This window comes from Heterodontus francisci, chromosome 1 (assembly GCF_036365525.1).
Source record: "Heterodontus francisci isolate sHetFra1 chromosome 1, sHetFra1.hap1, whole genome shotgun sequence".
Classification (NCBI taxonomy): Eukaryota; Metazoa; Chordata; class Chondrichthyes; order Heterodontiformes; family Heterodontidae; genus Heterodontus; species Heterodontus francisci.
Window position 1 is genome coordinate 234,524,738 of NC_090371.1, and position 15,465 is coordinate 234,540,202.

Consider the following 15,465-nt stretch of genomic DNA (forward strand, 5'->3'; position numbering starts at 1 on the left):
GTTCAATACTGCCTTCACCCTGCACCTTCCAATAATACTCGTTCCCTGCACCCTCCAATACTGCCAGTTCCCTGCTCCCTACAATACTGCCAGATCTCTTTACTACCAATACTGCCAGCTCCCTGCTCCCTCCCATACTGTCAGATCTCTGTACTCCCCAATACTGCCAGCTCCCTGCTCCCTCCAATACTGCCAGATCTCTGTACTCCCCAATACTGCCAGCTCCATGCTCCCTCCAATACTGCCAGATCTCTGTTCTCCCAATACTGCCAGCTCCCTGCTTCCTACAATACTAACAGTTCTCTGCACCCTCCAGTGCTGCCAGTTCCCTGCACCCTCCAATACCACCTGTTCCCTGCAACTTCCAATACTGCCAGCTCCCTCCCATACTGCTAGAATCCTGCGCCCGGCAATGCTGCCAGCTCCCTGCTCCCTCCAATACTGCCAGCTCCCTGCTCCCTCCAATACTGTCAGCTCCCTGCCCCCTCCAATACTGCCAGGTCTCTGTACTCCCCAATACTGCCAGCTCCCTGCTGCCTCCAATACTGCCAGCTTCCTCCTCCCTCCAATACTGCTAGCTTCCTGTTCGCTCAAATACTGCCAGATCCATGCTCCCTCCAATACTGCCAGCTCCCTGCTCACTCCAATACTGTCAGCTCCGTGCCCCCTCAAATACTGCCAGTTCTCTGTACTCCCCAATACTGCCAGCTCCCACCTCCCTCCAATACTGCCAGCTCCATTTCCCTCGAATATTGCCAGTTCTCTGTACTCCCCAATACTGCCAGTTCCCAACTCACTCCAATACTGCCAGATCTCTGTACTCCACCATATTGACAGCTGCCTGCTCCCTCCAATACTGCCAGGTCTCTGTCCTCCCCAATGGTGCCAGCTCCCTGCTCCCTCCAATACTGCCAGAACTCTGTACTCCCCAATGTTGCCAGCTCCCTGCTCCCTCCAATACTGCCAGGTCTCTGTACTCCCCATTCCTGCCAGCTCGCTGTTCCTTCCAATACTTCCAGGTCTCTGTACTCCGCAATACTGCCAGCTCCCTGCTCCATCAAATACTGCCAGCTCCCTGCTTCCTCCAATACTGCCTACTCCCTCCAATAATGCCAGGTCTCAGTACTCCCCAATGGTGCCTGCTCCCTGCTCCCTCCAATACTGCCAGATCTCTGTACTCCCCAATGGTGACAGCTCCCTGCTCCCTCCAATACTGCCAGGTCTCTGTACTCCCCAATCCTGCCAGTTCCCTGCTCCCTCCAATACTGCCAGGTCTCTGTACTCCGCAACACTGCCATCTCCCTGCTCCATCAAATACTGCCAGCTCCCTGCTTCCTCCAATACTGCCTACTCCCTCCAATAATGCCAGGTCTCAGTACTCCCCAATGGTGCCTGCTCCCTGCTCCCTCCAATACTGCCAGATCTCTGTACTCCCCAATGCTGCCAGCTCCCTGCTCCCTCCAATACTGCCAGGTCTCTGTACTCCCCAATCCTGCCAGCTCCCTGCTCCCTCCAATACTGCCAGGTCTCTGTACGCCACAACACTGCCAGATCCCTGCTCCCTCCAATACTGCCAGATCTCTGTTCTCCCAAGACCACCAGCTCCCTGCTCCCTCCAATACTGCCAGTTCTCTGTACTCCGCAATACTGCCAGCTCCCTGCTCCCTCCAATACTGCCAGATCTCAGTACTCCCCACGACTGTCGGCTCCCTGCTCCATTAAATACTGCCAGGTCTCTGTACTCCCCACTACTGAAGCTCTCTGCTCCCTCCAATACAGCCAGATCTCAGTACTCACCAATATTGCCAGCTCCCTGCTCCCTCCAATACTGCCAGGTCTCTGTACTCCTCAATACTGCCAGCTCCCTGCTCCCTCCAATACTGCCAGCTCCCTGCTCCCTCCAATATTGTCAGCTCCCTGACCCCTCCAATACTGCCAGGTCCCTGTACTCCCCAATACTGCCAGCTCCCTGCTCCCTCCAGTACTGCCAGCTTCCTCCTCACTCCAATACTGCCAGCTTCATGTTCGCTCAAATACTGCCAACTCGATGCCCACTCCAATACTGCCAGTTCCCAACTCACTCCAAGACTGCCAGATCTCTGTACTTCCCCATACTGACAGCTGCCTGCTCCCTCCTATACTGCCAGCTCCCTGCTTCCTCCAATACTGGAGCTCACTGCTCCCTCCAATACTGCCAGCTCACTTCTCCCCCCAATACAGCCAGATCACTGCACCCTCCAATATTGCCAGATCTCTGTTTTCCCCAATACTGCCAGCTCCCTGCTCCATCCAATATTGCCAGATCTCTGTACTCCCCAATATTGCCAGCTCCCTGCTCCCTCCAATACTGCCAGACCTCTGTTCTCCCAATACCACCAGCTCCCTGCTCCCTCCAATACTGTCAGTTCTCTGTACTCCCCAAAACTGCCAGCTCCCTGCTCCATCATATACTGCCAGTTCTCTGTACTCCCGAATACTGCCAGCTAACTGGTCCCTCCAATACTGCCAGGTCTCAGTACTCACCAATACTGCCAGCTCCCTGCTCCCTCCAATAATGCCAGGTCTCAGTTCTCACCAATACTGCCAGCTCCCTGCCCCCACCAATACTGCCAGGTCTCTGTACTCCCCAATGGTGCCAGCTTCCTGCTCCCTCCAATACTGCCAGATCTCGGTACACGCCAATGCTGCCAGCTCCCTGCTCCCTCCAATACTGCCAGGTCTCTGTACTCCCCAATACTGCCAGCTCCCTGCTCCCTCCATTACTGCCAGGTCTCTGTACTCAGCAATACTGCCAGCTCCCTGCTCCATCAAATACTGCCAGCTCCCTGCTCCCTCCAATAATGCCAGGTCTCTGTACTCCCCAAAACTGCCAGGTCCCTGCTCCCTCCAACACTGCCAGCTCCCTGCTCCCTCCAATATTGCCAGGTCTCTGTACTCCACAATGCTGCCAGCTCCCTGCTCCATCAAATACTGCCAGCTCCCTGCTCCCTCCAATAATGCCAGGTCTCTGTACTCCCCAATACTGCCAGCACCCTGCTCCCTCCAATACTGCCAGCTCCCTGCTCCCTCCACTACTGTCAGCTCGCTGCTCGCTCCAATACTGCCAGGTCTCTGTACTGCCCAATACTGCCAGCTCCCTGCTCCATCAAATACTGCCAGCTCCCTGCTCCCTCCAATACTGTCAGCTCACTCCTCCCTCCAATACTGCCAGCTCCCTGCCCACTCCAATGCTGCCAGCTCACTTCTCACTCAAATACTGCCAGATCACTGCTCCCTCCAATATTGCCAATCTCTGTACTCCGCTATAATGCCAGCTCCCTGCTGGCTCCAATATTGCCACATCTCTGTACTCTGCGATAATGCCAGCTCCCTGCTGGCTCCAATATTGCCACATCTCTGTACTCCCCAATACTACCAGCTCCCTGCTCGCTCCAATACTGGAGCTCACTGCTCCCTCCAATACTGCCAGCTCACGTCTCCCTCCAATACTGGAGGTCACTGCTCCCTCCAATACTGCCAGCTCACTTCTCCCCCCAATACTGCCAATCTCTGTACTCCCCAATACTGCCAGCTCCCTGCACGCTCCAATACTGGAGCTCACTGCTCCCTCCAATACTGCCAGCTCACTTCTCCCTCCAATACTGGAGGTCACTTCTACCTCCAATACTGCCAGCTCACTTCTGCCTCCAATACTGCCAATCTCTGTACTCCCCAAAACTGCCAGCTCCCTGCTCCATCCAATACTGCCAGATCTCTGTTCTCCCAATACTGCCAGCTCCCTGCTCCCTCCAATAGTACCAGTTCTCTGCTCCCTCCAGTGCTGCCAGTTCCCTGCACACTCCAATACTACCAGTTCCCTGCACCTTCCAATAATGCCAGCTCCCTCGCATACTGCCAGATTCCTGCGCCCCGCAATGCTGCCAGCTCCATGTTCCATCCAATACTGCACACTCGCTGCACCGTTCAATACTGCCTTCACCCTGCACCTTCCAATACTACTCGTTCCCTGCTCCCTACAATACTGCCAGATCTCTTTACTACCAATACTGCCAGCTCCCTGCTCCCTCCCATATTGTCAGATCTCTGTACTCCCCAATACTGCCAGCTCCCTGCTCCCTCCAATACTGCCAGATCTCTGTTCTCCCAATACTGCCAGCTCCCTGCTTCCTCCAATACTAACAGTTCTCTGCACCCTCCAGTGCTGTCAGTTCCCTGCAACCTCCAATACCACCAGTTCCCTACACCTTCCAATACTGCCAGCTCCCTCGCATACTGCCAGATTCCTGCGCCCCGCAATGCTGTCAGCTCCCTGCTCCCTCCAAAACTGCCAGATCTCTGTACTCCCCAATACTGCCAGCTCCATGCTCCATCCAATACTGCCACATCTCTGTACTCCCCAATACTGCCAGCTCCACGCTCCCTCCAATACTGCCAGATCTCTGTTATCCCAATACTGCGATCTCCCTGCTCCCTCGAATACTACCAGTTCTCTGCACCCTCCAGTACTGCCACTTCCCTGCACCCTCCAATACTACCAGTTCCCTGCACCTTCCAATACTGCCAGCTTCCTCCCATACTGCCAGCTTACTGCTCCCCCCAGTACTGCCATCTCCATGTTCCATCCAATACTGCAAACGCGCTGCACCGTTCAATACTGCCTTCTCCCTGCACCCTCCAATACTACTCGTTCCCTGCACCCTCCAATACTGCCAGTTCCCTGCTCCCTACAATATTGCCAGATCTCTTTGCTCCCAATACAGCCAGCTCCCTGCTCCCTCCCATACTGTCAGATCTCTGTACTCCCCAATGTTGCCAGCTCCCTGCTCACTCCAATACTGCCAGTACTCTGTACTCCCCAATACTGCCAGCTCCCTGTCCCCTCCGATACTGTCATCTCCCTGCTCCCTCCAATAGTGTCAGCTCCCTGCCCCCTCCAATACTGCCAGCTCCCAGGTCCCTCCAAAAATGCCAGCTCCCCATTCCCTCCAATACTGCCAACTTCCTGCACCATCCAGTTCTCCCTGCTTTCAGTACCCTCCAATACTGCCATCTCCCTCCTCCTTCCAATAGTGACTACTCACTGCCCCCTCCAATAATGCAAGATCTCTGTACACCCCAATACAGCCAGCTCCCTGCTCCCTCCAATACTGCCAGATCTCTGTACTCCCCAATACTGCCAGCTCCCTGCTCACTCCAGTAATGCCAGCTCCCTGTTCGCTCCAACACTACGACTCCATTCCCCCTCCAATACAACCAGATTTCTGGACTCCGCAACACTGCCAGCACCGTGCTCCCTCCAGTAATGCCAGCTCCCTGCTCCCTCCAATACAGCCAGATTTCTGGACCCCGCAATACTGCCAGCTCCCTGCTCCCTCCAATACTGCCAGCTCCCTGCTCCCTCCACTACTGTCAGCTCGCTGCTCGCTCCAATACTGCCAGGTCTCTGTACTGCCCAATACTGCCAGCTCCCTGCTCCATCAAATACTGCCAGCTCCCTGCTCCCTCCAATACTGTCAGCTCACTCCTCCCTCCAATACTGCCAGCTCCCTGCCCACTCCAATGCTGCCAGCTCACTTCTCACTCAAATACTGCCAGATCACTGCTCCCTCCAATATTGCCAATCTCTGTACTCCGCTATAATGCCAGCTCCCTGCTGGCTCCAATATTGCCACATCTCTGTACTCTGCGATAATGCCAGCTCCCTGCTGGCTCCAATATTGCCACATCTCTGTACTCCCCAATACTACCAGCTCCCTGCTCGCTCCAATACTGGAGCTCACTGCTCCCTCCAATACTGCCAGCTCACGTCTCCCTCCAATACTGGAGGTCACTGCTCCCTCCAATACTGCCAGCTCACTTCTCCCCCCAATACTGCCAATCTCTGTACTCCCCAATACTGCCAGCTCCCTGCACGCTCCAATACTGGAGCTCACTGCTCCCTCCAATACTGCCAGCTCACTTCTCCCTCCAATACTGGAGGTCACTTCTACCTCCAATACTGCCAGCTCACTTCTGCCTCCAATACTGCCAATCTCTGTACTCCCCAAAACTGCCAGCTCCCTGCTCCATCCAATACTGCCAGATCTCTGTTCTCCCAATACTGCCAGCTCCCTGCTCCCTCCAATAGTACCAGTTCTCTGCTCCCTCCAGTGCTGCCAGTTCCCTGCACACTCCAATACTACCAGTTCCCTGCACCTTCCAATAATGCCAGCTCCCTCCCATACTGCCAGCCTCCTGCTCCCCCCAATGCTGCCAGCTCCCTGCTCCCCCCAATACTGCCATCTCCATGTTCCATCCAATACTACTCGTTCCCTGCACCCTCCGATACTGCCAGTTCCCTGCTCCCTACAATACTGCCAGATCTCTTTACTCCCAATACTGCCCCCTCCCTGCTCCCTCCAATACTGCCAGATCTCTGTACTCCCCAATACTGCCAGCTCCCTGCTCCCTCCCATACTGCCAGATCTCTGTCCTCCCCAATACTGCCAGCTCCCTGCCCCCTCCAATACTGCCATCTCCCTACTCCCTCCAATAGTGTCAGCTCCCTGCCCCCTCCAATACTGCCAGCTCCCAGGTCCCACCAAAACTTCCAGCTCCCCGCTCCCTCCAAGACTGCCAGCTCCCAGGTCCCTCCAAAACTGCCAGCTGCCCGCTCCCTCCAATACTGCCAACCTCCTGCACCCTCCAGTACTACCAGCTCCCAGCACCCTCCAATACTGCCATCTCCCTCCTCCTTCCAATAGTGACAACTCCCTGCCCCCTCCAATAATGCAAGATCTCTGTACTCCTCAATACTGCCAGTTCCCTGCTCCCTACCATACTGACATATCTCAGTTCTCCCAATACGGCCAGCTCACTGCTCCCACCCATACACAGTGGCGCAGTGGTTAGCACTGCAGCCTCACAGCTCCAGGGACCCGGGTTCGATTCTGCCTGTGCGGAGTTTGCAAGTTCTCCCTGTGTCTGCGTGGGTTTCCTCCGGGTGCTCCGGTTTCCTCCCACATGCCAAAGACTTGCAGGTTGACAGGTTAATTGGCCATTATAAATTGCCCCTAGTATAGGTAGGTGGTAGTGAAATATATAGGGTCAGGTGGGGATGTGATAGGAATACGGGATTCGTGTAGGATTAGTATAAATGGGTGGTTGATGGTCGGCACAGACTCGGTGGGCCGAAGGGCCTGTTTCAGTGCTGTATCTCTAAAACTCTCTCTAAAACTGCCTTCACCCTGCACCTTCCAATACTACTCGTTCCCTGCACCCTCCAATACTGCCAGTTCCCTGCTCCCTACAATACTGCCAGATCTCTTTACTACCAATACTGCCAGCCCCCTGCTCCCTCCCATACTGTCAGATCTCTGTACTCCCCAATACTGCCAGCTCCCTGCTCCCTCCAATACGGCCAGATCTCTGTACTCCCCAATACTGCCAGCTCCATGCTCCCTCCAATACTGCCAGATCTCTGGTCTCCCAATACTGCCAGCTCCCTGCTTCCTCCAATACTAACAGTTCTCTGCACCCACCAGTGCTGCCAGTTCCCTGCACCCTCCAATACCACCAGTTCCCTGCACCTTCCAGTACTGCCAGCTCCCTCCCATACTGCCAGATTCCTGCGCCCCGCAATGCTGTCAGCTCCCTGCTGCCTCCAAAACTGCCAGATCTCTGTACTCCCCAATACTGCCAGCTCCCTGCTCCCTCCAATACTGCCAGCTCCCTGCTCCCTCCAATACTTTCAGCTCCCTGCCCCCTCCAATACTGCCAGGCCTCTGTACTCCCCAATACTGCCAGCTCCCTGCTGCCTCCAATACTGCCAGCTTCCTCCTCCCTCCAATACTGCTAGCTTCCTGTTCGCTCAAATACTGCCAGATCCATGCTCCCTCCAATACTGCCAGCTCCCTGCTCACTCCAATACTGTCAGCTCCGTGCCCCCTCAAATACTGCCAGTTCTCTGTACTCCCCAATACTGCCAGCTCCCACCTCCCTCCAATACTGCCAGCTCCAGCTTCCCTCGAATATTGCCAGTTCTCTGTACTCCCCAATACTGCCAGTTCCCAACTCACTCCAATACTGCCAGATCTCTGTACTCCACCATATTGACGGCTGCCTGCTCCCTCCAATACTGCCAGGTCTCTGTACTCCCCAATGGTGCCAGCTCCCTGCTCCCTCCAATACTGCCAGAACTCTGTACTCCCCAATGTTGCCAGCTCCCTGCTCCCTCCAATACTGCCAGGTCTCTGTACTCCCCATTCCTGCCAGCTCGCTGCTCATTCCAATACTGCCAGGTCTCTGCACTCCACAATACTGCCAGCTCCCTGCTCCATCAAATACTGCCAGCTCCCTGCTTCCTCCAATACTGCCTACTCCCTCCAATACTGCCAGGTCTCAGTACTCCCCAATGGTGCCTGCTCCCTGCTCCCTCCAATACTGCAAGATCTCTGTACTCCCCAATACTGCCAGCTCCCTGCTCCCTCCAATACTGCCAGGTCTCTGTACTCCGCAACACTGAGAGCTCCCTGCTCCCTCCAATACTGCCAGATCTCTGTTCTCCCAATACCACCAGCTCCCTGCTCCCTCCAATACTGCCAGTTCTCTGTACTCCGCAATACTGCCAGCTCCCTGCTCCCTCCAATGCTGCCAGGTCTCTGTACTCCCCAATGGTGCCAGCTCCCTGCTCCCTCCAATACTGCCAGAACTCTGTACTCCCCAATGCTGCCAGCACCCTGCTCCCTCCAATACTGCCAGATCTCTGTACTCCCCAAGACTGCCAACTCACTGCAGCCTCCAATACTGCCAGCTTCCTGTGCCTGGCAATGCTGCCAGCTCCATGTTCCATCCAATACTGCACACTCGCTGCACCGTTCAATACTGCCTTCACCCTGCACCTTCCAATAATACTCGTTCCCTGCACCCTCCAATACTGCCAGTTCCCTGCTCCCTACAATACTGCCAGATCTCTTTACTACCAATACTGCCAGCTCCCTGCTCCCTCCCATACTGTCAGATCTCTGTACTCCCCAATACTGCCAGCTCCCTGCTCCCTCCAATACTGCCAGATCTCTGTACTCCCCAACACTGCCAGCTCCATGCTCCCTCCAATACTGCCAGATCTCTGTTCTCCCAATACTGCCAGCTCCCTGCTTCCTACAATACTAACAGTTCTCTGCACCCTCCAGTGCTGCCAGTTCCCTGCACCCTCCAATACCACCTGTTCCCTGCAACTTCCAATACTGCCAGCTCCCTCCCATACTGCCAGATTCCTGCGCCCGGCAATGCTGCCAGCTCCCTGCTCCCTCCAATACTGCCAGCTCCCTGCTCCCTCCAATACTGTCAGCTCCCTGCCCCCTCCAATACTGCCAGGTCTCTGTACTCCCCAATACTGCCAGCTCCCTGCTGCCTCCAATACTGCCAGCTTCCTCCTCCCTCCAATACTGCTAGCTTCCTGTTCGCTCAAATACTGCCAGATCCATGCTCCCTCCAATACTGCCAGCTCCCTGCTCACTCCAATACTGTCAGCTCCGTGCCCCCTCAAATACTGCCAGTTCTCTGTACTCCCCAATACTGCCAGCTCCCACCTCCCTCCAATACTGCCAGCTCCATTTCCCTCGAATATTGCCAGTTCTCTGTACTCCCCAATACTGCCAGTTCCCAACTCACTCCAATACTGCCAGATCTCTGTACTCCACCATATTGACAGCTGCCTGCTCCCTCCAATACTGCCAGGTCTCTGTCCTCCCCAATGGTGCCAGCTCCCTGCTCCCTCCAATACTGCCAGAACTCTGTACTCCCCAATGTTGCCAGCTCCCTGCTCCCTCCAATACTGCCAGGTCTCTGTACTCCCCATTCCTGCCAGCTCGCTGTTCCTTCCAATACTTCCAGGTCTCTGTACTCCGCAATACTGCCAGCTCCCTGCTCCATCAAATACTGCCAGCTCCCTGCTTCCTCCAATACTGCCTACTCCCTCCAATAATGCCAGGTCTCAGTACTCCCCAATGGTGCCTGCTCCCTGCTCCCTCCAATACTGCCAGATCTCTGTACTCCCCAATGGTGACAGCTCCCTGCTCCCTCCAATACTGCCAGGTCTCTGTACTCCCCAATCCTGCCAGTTCCCTGCTCCCTCCAATACTGCCAGGTCTCTGTACTCCGCAACACTGCCATCTCCCTGCTCCATCAAATACTGCCAGCTCCCTGCTTCCTCCAATACTGCCTACTCCCTCCAATAATGCCAGGTCTCAGTACTCCCCAATGGTGCCTGCTCCCTGCTCCCTCCAATACTGCCAGATCTCTGTACTCCCCAATGCTGCCAGCTCCCTGCTCCCTCCAATACTGCCAGGTCTCTGTACTCCCCAATCCTGCCAGCTCCCTGCTCCCTCCAATACTGCCAGGTCTCTGTACGCCGCAACACTGCCAGATCCCTGCTCCCTCCAATACTGCCAGATCTCTGTTCTCCCAAGACCACCAGCTCCCTGCTCCCTCCAATACTGCCAGTTCTCTGTACTCCGCAATACTGCCAGCTCCCTGCTCCCTCCAATACTGCCAGATCTCAGTACTCCCCACGACTGTCGGCTCCCTGCTCCATTAAATACTGCCAGGTCTCTGTACTCCCCACTACTGAAGCTCTCTGCTCCCTCCAATACAGCCAGATCTCAGTACTCACCAATATTGCCAGCTCCCTGCTCCCTCCAATACTGCCAGGTCTCTGTACTCCTCAATACTGCCAGCTCCCTGCTCCCTCCAATACTGCCAGCTCCCTGCTCCCTCCAATATTGTCAGCTCCCTGACCCCTCCAATACTGCCAGGTCCCTGTACTCCCCAATACTGCCAGCTCCCTGCTCCCTCCAGTACTGCCAGCTTCCTCCTCACTCCAATACTGCCAGCTTCATGTTCGCTCAAATACTGCCAACTCGATGCCCACTCCAATACTGCCAGTTCCCAACTCACTCCAAGACTGCCAGATCTCTGTACTTCCCCATACTGACAGCTGCCTGCTCCCTCCTATACTGCCAGCTCCCTGCTTCCTCCAATACTGGAGCTCACTGCTCCCTCCAATACTGCCAGCTCACTTCTCCCCCCAATACAGCCAGATCACTGCACCCTCCAATATTGCCAGATCTCTGTTTTCCCCAATACTGCCAGCTCCCTGCTCCATCCAATATTGCCAGATCTCTGTACTCCCCAATATTGCCAGCTCCCTGCTCCCTCCAATACTGCCAGACCTCTGTTCTCCCAATACCACCAGCTCCCTGCTCCCTCCAATACTGTCAGTTCTCTGTACTCCCCAAAACTGCCAGCTCCCTGCTCCATCATATACTGCCAGTTCTCTGTACTCCCGAATACTGCCAGCTAACTGGTCCCTCCAATACTGCCAGGTCTCAGTACTCACCAATACTGCCAGCTCCCTGCTCCCTCCAATAATGCCAGGTCTCAGTTCTCACCAATACTGCCAGCTCCCTGCCCCCACCAATACTGCCAGGTCTCTGTACTCCCCAATGGTGCCAGCTCCCTGCTCCCTCCAATACTGCCAGATCTCGGTACACGCCAATGCTGCCAGCTCCCTGCTCCCTCCAATACTGCCAGGTCTCTGTACTCCCCAATACTGCCAGCTCCCTGCTCCCTCCATTACTGCCAGGTCTCTGTACTCAGCAATACTGCCAGCTCCCTGCTCCATCAAATACTGCCAGCTCCCTGCTCCCTCCAATAATGCCAGGTCTCTGTACTCCCCAAAACTGCCAGGTCCCTGCTCCCTCCAACACTGCCAGCTCCCTGCTCCCTCCAATATTGCCAGGTCTCTGTACTCCACAATGCTGCCAGCTCCCTGCTCCATCAAATACTGCCAGCTCCCTGCTCCCTCCAATAATGCCAGGTCTCTGTACTCCCCAATACTGCCAGCACCCTGCTCCCTCCAATACTGCCAGCTCCCTGCTCCCTCCACTACTGTCAGCTCGCTGCTCGCTCCAATACTGCCAGGTCTCTGTACTGCCCAATACTGCCAGCTCCCTGCTCCATCAAATACTGCCAGCTCCCTGCTCCCTCCAATACTGTCAGCTCACTCCTCCCTCCAATACTGCCAGCTCCCTGCCCACTCCAATGCTGCCAGCTCACTTCTCACTCAAATACTGCCAGATCACTGCTCCCTCCAATATTGCCAATCTCTGTACTCCGCTATAATGCCAGCTCCCTGCTGGCTCCAATATTGCCACATCTCTGTACTCTGCGATAATGCCAGCTCCCTGCTGGCTCCAATATTGCCACATCTCTGTACTCCCCAATACTACCAGCTCCCTGCTCGCTCCAATACTGGAGCTCACTGCTCCCTCCAATACTGCCAGCTCACGTCTCCCTCCAATACTGGAGGTCACTGCTCCCTCCAATACTGCCAGCTCACTTCTCCCCCCAATACTGCCAATCTCTGTACTCCCCAATACTGCCAGCTCCCTGCACGCTCCAATACTGGAGCTCACTGCTCCCTCCAATACTGCCAGCTCACTTCTCCCTCCAATACTGGAGGTCACTTCTACCTCCAATACTGCCAGCTCACTTCTGCCTCCAATACTGCCAATCTCTGTACTCCCCAAAACTGCCAGCTCCCTGCTCCATCCAATACTGCCAGATCTCTGTTCTCCCAATACTGCCAGCTCCCTGCTCCCTCCAATAGTACCAGTTCTCTGCTCCCTCCAGTGCTGCCAGTTCCCTGCACACTCCAATACTACCAGTTCCCTGCACCTTCCAATAATGCCAGCTCCCTCGCATACTGCCAGATTCCTGCGCCCCGCAATGCTGCCAGCTCCATGTTCCATCCAATACTGCACACTCGCTGCACCGTTCAATACTGCCTTCACCCTGCACCTTCCAATACTACTCGTTCCCTGCTCCCTACAATACTGCTAGATCTCTTTACTACCAATACTGCCAGCTCCCTGCTCCCTCCCATATTGTCAGATCTCTGTACTCCCCAATACTGCCAGCTCCCTGCTCCCTCCAATACTGCCAGATCTCTGTTCTCCCAATACTGCCAGCTCCCTGCTTCCTCCAATACTAACAGTTCTCTGCACCCTCCAGTGCTGTCAGTTCCCTGCAACCTCCAATACCACCAGTTCCCTACACCTTCCAATACTGCCAGCTCCCTCGCATACTGCCAGATTCCTGCGCCCCGCAATGCTGTCAGCTCCCTGCTCCCTCCAAAACTGCCAGATCTCTGTACTCCCCAATACTGCCAGCTCCATGCTCCATCCAATACTGCCACATCTCTGTACTCCCCAATACTGCCAGCTCCACGCTCCCTCCAATACTGCCAGATCTCTGTTATCCCAATACTGCGATCTCCCTGCTCCCTCGAATACTACCAGTTCTCTGCACCCTCCAGTACTGCCACTTCCCTGCACCCTCCAATACTACCAGTTCCCTGCACCTTCCAATACTGCCAGCTTCCTCCCATACTGCCAGCTTACTGCTCCCCCCAGTACTGCCATCTCCATGTTCCATCCAATACTGCAAACGCGCTGCACCGTTCAATACTGCCTTCTCCCTGCACCCTCCAATACTACTCGTTCCCTGCACCCTCCAATACTGCCAGTTCCCTGCTCCCTACAATATTGCCAGATCTCTTTGCTCCCAATACAGCCAGCTCCCTGCTCCCTCCCATACTGTCAGATCTCTGTACTCCCCAATGTTGCCAGCTCCCTGCTCACTCCAATACTGCCAGTACTCTGTACTCCCCAATACTGCCAGCTCCCTGTCCCCTCCGATACTGTCATCTCCCTGCTCCCTCCAATAGTGTCAGCTCCCTGCCCCCTCCAATACTGCCAGCTCCCAGGTCCCTCCAAAAATGCCAGCTCCCCATTCCCTCCAATACTGCCAACTTCCTGCACCATCCAGTTCTCCCTGCTTTCAGTACCCTCCAATACTGCCATCTCCCTCCTCCTTCCAATAGTGACTACTCACTGCCCCCTCCAATAATGCAAGATCTCTGTACACCCCAATACAGCCAGCTCCCTGCTCCCTCCAATACTGCCAGATCTCTGTACTCCCCAATACTGCCAGCTCCCTGCTCACTCCAGTAATGCCAGCTCCCTGTTCGCTCCAACACTACGACTCCATTCCCCCTCCAATACAACCAGATTTCTGGACTCCGCAACACTGCCAGCACCGTGCTCCCTCCAGTAATGCCAGCTCCCTGCTCCCTCCAATACAGCCAGATTTCTGGACCCCGCAATACTGCCAGCTCCCTGCTCCCTCCAATACTGCCAGCTCCCTGCTCCCCACAACATTACCTGCTCCTTGCTCCCGACAACACTACATGCTCCCTGCACCCTCCAATACTCCCAGCTCTCTGCTCCCTCCAATACTGCCAGCCCTCTGCTCCTTCCAATACTGCCAGAACTCTGTACTCCCCAATACTGACAGCTCCCTGCCGCATCCAATAATGCCAGATCCCTGCTCCCTCCAATACTGCTAGATCTCTGTACTCCCCAATACTGCCAGCTCCCTGCTCCTTCCATTACCGACACATCTCTGTACTCCCCAATACCTCCAGCTCCCAGCTCCCTCCAATACTGCCAGATTTCTGGACTCCCCAATACTGCCAACTCCCTGCTCCATCAAATACTGCCAGGTCTCTGTACTCCCCAATACTGTCAGCTGACTGCCCCCTCCAATACTGCCAGGTCTCTGTACTCCCCAATACTGCCAGCCCCCTGATCGCTCAAATAATGCCAACTCCCTGCACCCTCCAATACTGCCAGCTCCCACATCCCTCCAATACTGCCAGCTCCCTCCTCCCTCCAATACTGCCAGCTTCCTGTTCGCTCAAATACTGTCAACTCCCTGCATCCTCCAATACTGCCAGCTCCCACCTCCCTCCAATACTGCCAGCTCCATGTTCCCTCGAATATTGCCAGTTCTCTGTACTCCCCGATACTGCCAGTTCCCTGCTCACTCCAATACTGCCAGATATCTGCACTCCCCGATACTGTCAGCTCCCTGCTCTCCCCAATACTGCCAGGTCTCTCTACTCCCCAGTACTGCCAGCTCCCTGTTCCCTCCAATACTCCCAGATCCCTGCTCCCTCCAATACTGCCAGCTCCCAACTCTCTCCAATACTGACAGGTCTCTCGACTACCCAATACTGTCAGCTCCCTGCTCCCTCCAATACTGCCAGCTCCCTGCTCCCTCCAATACTGTCAGCTCGCTGCTCCCTCCAATACTGCCAATCTCTGTACTCCCCAATGGTGCCAGCTCCCTGCTCCCTCCAATACTGCCAGGTCTCTGTACTCCCCAATAATGCCAGCTCCCTGCTCCCTACAATACTGCCAGCTCCATTCTCCCTCCAATACTGTCAGCTCGCTGCTCCCTCCAATACTGCCAGTTCCCTGCTCCCTGCAATACTGCCAGATGTCTTTACTCCCAATACTGCCAGCTCCCTGCTCCCTCCGATACTGTCAGATCTCTGTACTCCCCAACACTGCCAGCTCC